This window comes from Microchirus variegatus (genome assembly GCF_963457635.1).
Source record: "Microchirus variegatus genome assembly, chromosome: 14".
Classification (NCBI taxonomy): Eukaryota; Metazoa; Chordata; class Actinopteri; order Pleuronectiformes; family Soleidae; genus Microchirus; species Microchirus variegatus.
Window position 1 is genome coordinate 15,225,676 of NC_139815.1, and position 6,949 is coordinate 15,232,624.

Genomic DNA, 6,949 nt, shown 5'->3' on the forward strand with positions numbered 1-6,949 from the left:
GTCCTCCTGCTCATCCCACAAAGCCTTTCATGTTCCCAAACCGCAGCCTAAGCGAGGCGCCTCGGTTTCAACAGCAGCAGACCAGCATATGTTTGCCTAATTCCTGAGACATGATGACAGTGGTCTTACAGCCACGAAAAGGCAGCTTCAGTTTTTTTTTTGTGCTCCATCCTGCACTTTAATTATTATTTTCTGTTGCTGATGACTTCCAATAGTTACACACCACATGTTTTCTCATTACACATGTTTTTATTCTGTCTTTTTTTATGAGCAACCCCCACCCACCCCAACCCACACCCAAAAACTTTTTCCTCCTCTCTTCCCACAATGCTTTGCTAGCACATGACCCTGCAATTGGAAAAAAAAAAAACATAGAGCAGAGGGGGAGATTTTTCATCGCCCAGCAGGAGATGGAATTATGGTTGATTATTACCCACAACTGCTAGGTGTGAGAAAGGATCACAGAGTTGAGAGGTAGGACACAGTGTTTTGGCCACAGGTCATAGCAGAATATCCAGAACCAGGCCTGATCTCGTAAAGACAAGGGCGTTGGAGAGCAACACCCAGTACTGCACCCAGTGATGCCCTCTTGAACTTCTCTTCACTCTTTACTGGCAGTACACGTACTATTACACCATTCGTTTCTGTCTGGAGAGATTCGCAATTTCATTTATTATCTATTCATGAATTAAATTATTATTATTTTTTTTTTAATCACAGACTATAATTAAGAAAATGAATTTGATTTGTGTCACTGCTGGCTAACCACACTTGCCAGCTGGGAGAAAAGTAGGTGTTCACTGCACAGTGATGAATGAACTGGCTGTTGCTCGATTCAAACTTGCAACCTTACAGTATTTGTGCCAGACACAAGGCGTGATGATCATAAAAAAAAACAAAAAAAAACTCGAAAACAACACCCAGCAACATACCATGATCCCTTCTTGACCTTTTCTCCACATTTACTGGCGCCTGCAACAGCACACGGTGATGAAGATTTTTGTCTTTGGCGTCAGAAGAGGCTTTATTGATGATCGTAAAAACCCAGGGGAAGCATTGGTTTTTAATGCTCACACAATCTACAGTGTAATCTCCAACCTCTGTCTTATTAAGCACAACGTCTCTTTGCTGGTGAGGTGAAAAGGAGAGCCACAAATCTGCTACAGGGCCAGAGAGGGGCATCGTGCGGGCCAAGAGAAATAAGCGCCAGAATGGCACTGAAAATAAGCAGAATTTGGTGGTGCATAATGGTTTACTTTGAAGGAGAAGGTATTCATATTTTCAGCTCTTTATTCCACTTATCAGTAGCCCCTGCGCTCTCGCTCCCCCTCGGGTCAGTCTTTTGGGAGCTAAGACTCCTTGGCTCACATGAACCGCCTGTGGCTGTCATTGCATGTGTTTAGTTTCACCGCGAGTTTCCTATGGCTTACTGCGGCCCTGCGATCCTCTCAGATGGCGTGTGACACGCACTTATCCCCGGCAAATCTGCGCGTACCCCTCGTGCCAAGTCAAACAACTCTCTGTGTATATTGCTGACGTCTAACCCAATATCTTTGGACTTTTCGAGACGTGCACTTTTTCGGGCTTTTTTTCATGTACAAATCTGACCATAGTTTCGAATACTCCGTCATTAAATTCTCAGCACTTCTCGCTGAAACATTCAGAGTTTATTTTATTCCTGCATGTACAGACAGCCGCAATACATTTTTAGCAGCCACGGCAGGAGCTGTGTGTATTTTAACGCGCTGGCCATATGTGGCACCCTGACCTCTTTCATAAACGGAACAGTCTGCAGTGCAACATGGGTCTGTTTCTCCCGTTTGGGAAAGGAAGACAAGGGGGTGGTGAAGGGGCTCTTTGGGAGGGGTTCCGTCGAGGCAAGCTTGACTGGATGACATCTTGGAGCCGTTTCCCTTTGAGGAAAGATGGGCAGCGCTTGAAGCTCTGCCTTTAACTGAGGTCCAGCTCATTCTTGTGTTAGTTAAGCCAGAGACTTCATCCGTCTGTTCACCAGAAGGTTGACAGAATTAACTTGAAAAGGATTCCCTGTCCTTAAACTGTCAGGCAACATTCAGTCCTTCAGGCAAGTCCAAATATAATGGACTAAATCCAACCCTGCATCCTTTGTGCTTTGTAGTGTTGGACGCAGAACAGTGGCTAGGTATAGGCAATTAGCTTTCCATGAATAAACAGCTCTCTTTCTCTCGCTCCAAACCAGATGATCATCTTTGTGTTATGGGCTTGTGATTGATGTGGGTGGTCAAAGTTGAATGCGAGCTACTCCAAGAGGGCCCTTGGGCCTCGGCGTCCCATTGCTGCAAAAGCCCCCCTGTGGTTCCCTACCTGCAGGTATCAGGTGAGCAAGGCCTCTGAGGGTAATGAGGTTTGGAGGATGCAGCCATCAAAGCGGGTGGTCCCTCCTTCTACTGCGACACTGATCCCACTACCTCTCTGTCTGTGGCTGCTCACGCGAGACCCCGACCAGTCCCCTCCTTTCCTTACGCATGCTGGACAATCAGATGGACTTCAGTGGGGTTCCTGCATAGATGCGGCGCCCACCCGAGTCGCTCCAGCCAAGTGGGCTCCCAGAGCTGCTTCCAGGCATTTCATTGCATTACATTAGATAAAAAGCAATAAGCTAATTACAAATGACTGTCGGCACGCAAGCAGTAAATACAGAATCACATAATTGATTTAATCCTCTCAAATGCTAAGTGAAAAACTTCTCAGTGCTGGGGCCAAAATCACGGTCCTGTTTTCCAGGGCAACGGTATAACAATGATGTTTGTTCAGCAAAAGCACAACTCCAGAGTCGTGCAAACGCGATCGACTACATGGAAAAGCAGAGACATGTTACTTTGGGTCTCAGTGTTGCACCTGGGATACATTTAGACTTTTGTTGTTTGTTCATCTGTTTTCCTTTTGCTGTGAAAAGGTTTGTGTGTGTGTGTGTGTGTGTGCTTAAGTTTCTCCCATCATTCACTGCAGTAGCAGAGAAAATGGGGAAAGAGAATGTTTTATGCATGCCTCAATATGCATCTTAAAAGTAAAAGCATTAGGAACGACAGTGAAAATGCGAACGTTTTTTCCCCGTCACTGTTTACTTATTCATGATGCTCGGAGAAAAGCTACGTATTTTAGAGCAAATCCATGTTATCATTGGAGAAGCACCCCCACAGAAGTCATTTTCCACCTGAGGACATGCACTTTAATGACAGTTTGTGAGGTGGTGCCACTGGAAACGGAGATACACACTCCATGTTCACAGTGCATGCAATATCAAAGCAGTGGGGAGGAGGGGAGTTTTATATACAGTATAGAAAACTTGTGCCGTATGATAAGGTTTTTGAATTCTCTCTGTCTTATTCTCTTTTTAATGATTACAGCCCGGAAAATGAACATGAAAAATTGATTTTATTTTACACCTCATCACTCGAGCCTTCCTTTTCAATACTGTCCTAGTGGCATCTGGTATGCTGTATGTCACATGTCATTCACTACATTCAATTTGTTTTTTTTTTAATAATAATAATTTGTGTTTTTTGTCTTATTTTGCTGTATAGTGTCAAATGTTTGTATGCGTGTGAGATAGCAAGATCGAGGGAGTGAGAGACAGCAGTAATGAGTGTCAAATTGGCCTGCTCCCTCTCCTTGTCTTTTGGCTCTGGCTCTGCGGTGGCAGCCCTCTCTCTGACCTCTCATATGTCACACAGCACTCTTATCCAGCATTGTTTTCCTGGAAGATGTCAACTGTGGCCTGATCATGAACTATGGGCCCCATCCTCGCCGATATGTTTGAAATTAATAGCACAAGTAAGCCATCTAATGGACAAGAATGGAAACGATTTCAACTCTGACTTTTTCCTGATCTATCTATCTATCTATCTATCTATCTATCTATCTATCTATCTATCTATCTATCTATCTATCTATCTATCTATCTATCTATCTATCTATCTATCTATCTATCTATCTATCTATCTATCTATCTATCTTATTTTGCCGATTATTATTCGCTAATATGTCCAAATAACAACCAGTGCCCTGTGTAGTTCTGTCTGGGGCTCATTATTTTCTTATTTATCCTGCATAAATCGCCTCAAATTATCCATAAAAAAACATAACGTCTTAGAATTCTTCCCACTTCATCTGGCTCTGATTAATGTTTTTACAGCATGGAATTAAATGTGCTGGAGACATGACCCGTGCATGTATGGGCCCCAGAGGAGGAGGAGTGCTGTGAGTCCTTAAAGAGGGGAGGAGAGAGAAAAAAAAAAAAAAATCTTTTTTGTTTTCTTTTAAGTGACACACAGTTCTTAACTGCTTCCATGTGGCCCCGGTCTGTGTAGATCTAAGGAGTGAGGTGGCAACAGATAATAATGCAAATAAAACGCACGGCAGTTAAAGCAAATGTACCAGCTGTGCCGTTTGAAACCTCTCCTCGTCACTCAGCCGAACGCTTGCGTGCAGGGCGTTACGAGAATCGCCGGAATGGGACGGAGCCGGAGCACGATGGACCTACAGTCTCACTTATGGAAATGTTTGCGTGACCTCTTGACGGATGAACAGCGCTTGTGTTTGAGTTTCCCCCTATCTGTGTCTCTAGCAAGACCACAGTAGCAGGTGTCTAATGTGACCATTCTGGTTATTCAACACATGAGTCCATTATGGTCACTGAGCCGTGAGAAGAAGGGGGGGAGGGAGGGAGGGAGGGAGCGGCTCCTTTAAATGGAATCTTTAATTTCACAGGCCTCTTGATATCCCCGCCGCCGTTGCGATTGTGTAACAGAAAAGAGGAATCAAGGCTTTTGAAAGCACATTAAGCAGAAAGCAATTAACCAACACACAGTAGTTAATTTTTGTATTAATACTTCAACAGCTGGTGGAGATTGCTTCCTCATTTTTATCTCCACTCCAGCTGTTCTTCCGCCGACAAGAACATTAAAGAGGATTTGTCCGTAATAAAGTGGCTCCATATATAGACACCTCGCCGAGAAACGGCGCCCGCAGGGAATGTGGGATTTACATATAGGAAGAAAAAAAAAAGTTGGGGGGAAATGGACATCTTTTCAATACCCCGCTGGTCTTCCTTTCAGCGAGCACCTTCCAGTGGAAGCTGTTTCAAAGCCGCTCTTTGAAACGCTGGTGTTGGTGTACATTTCAAAGTCCTTTATTGACATCCTCTACAGATGTGGTGCTCGGAGGAACATTTGTTATATTGTGAATTGGGTACTAAAGGCAAGGCCCAGGAACATTTGATTAATGCTCATACATATGGTGTGCTCGCTTGAACTGAATGCCTGCGTGTGAATATATATCTGCTCTGTTCTTTAAAAAAAAAGAGAAAAAAAAAGAAAAGCCAGAAGGCAGGAGGAAAAAATTAAATTACTTTTTTTTTCTTTTTGTTTGTTTCTCTGGGCAACAGCTTTCCATATTTGAAGGATAATGTGGCTTCTATTTCTGTCTCCGAAAAAACCAAATGTATTATGTTTTTGGATCAGCTGGGGTGAGGAGGGCCTGCCCATGGGGTCTAAGCTGACTGTCAAAACGAACATACCGGGAACAAGTTGAGACAGGCTGCCACTAGTGCCACATCCGTCCTGTCTTAAACCAGCATAAACCACAAGACATGTACTTATGCACCCAGGCAGCTGCCACACCATGCCACATGTCTGCTTGATTAAGTGAGTGCTCGCTATAGCCCAAAGAAAAACTCTCTCCTCTGCTCTCTTCTCCTCTACTTTCCTCTCAATTGGTCTGATCTTTAAAGGAAGAAAACTGAGGCCAGACAGATAGATAGATAGATAGATAGATAGATAGATAGATAGATAGATAGATAGATAGATAGATAGATAGATAGATAGATAGATAGATAGATAGATAGATAGATAGATAGATAGATAGATAGATAGATAGAAATGGGACACCCCTTAAATGCAGATACGTCTTCAGACTGTGGGGGGCAGAATAACGCCAAAGCTGCGTCCAGTCTGTCAACTCCAAAAAAGAAGAAGAAGAACAACACATTTACGTCAGGATTATTTACTACGATCCGTTTTTTAGTCAAGTTACTAGGTTGTCAGTTAGTTATAAGATGATACTCATACAAATACCACAACCACGGACATATTCAGCTGACAGTTACCACACACCACGGCTTATCGAAAAGTAAACGATAGCAAACGATCGCGTGTGCGCACCGGCCGGCTATTGACAAAAGATTGTAAAATATAATAATAAATGTTACGCAACAATGACGTCAGTAATAATAATATGGGCCTAAACTAAGATAATACAATGGTTTTCATAATTTTTATATCTCTATTAACAAAGAAAATACTTCATTTGTATCGCACTCGCTTCACTGCTTTCGACGCCATCTTTCTTATGTGAAAACACACAATGCATTCTGGGTAGACCTTGCTCCCAAGAGTGGTCTCGTAAAATCTCAATATTGAGGGAAATACAGCCCTTAAACCTCAATCTCAACCACCCTTGGGAGCAAGGGATACCCAGAATGCATTGCGTGTTTTGAAAGAGCAAAGATGGCGCCAAAAGCAGCAAAACGAGTAAGCTACAAATAAGTATTTTCTTTGTTAATAGAGATATGAAAATTATGAAAACCATTGTATTATCTTAGTTGAGGCCTGTTTTTTTATGGATTACTTACGTCATTTTTGAGTAACATTTATCTATATACGTTCTTCTTCTTCTTTTTTGGACTTGACAGACTGGACGCAGCTTTCGTGTTATTCTGCCCCCCCCCCCCCAGTCTGAGGACGTATCTGCATTTAAGGGGTGTCCCATTTCTAAGTAACAAATAACCCTCAACACTTGGTTTTGAGGGCCAGTTAAGATTAAGGGTTGAGCTTGAGGGTTAAGATAGGAATTGGAATTGGCCCTAAGTGAGGCTTAGTTATCTGTGTATGAAGATTTACAACAGTAATCA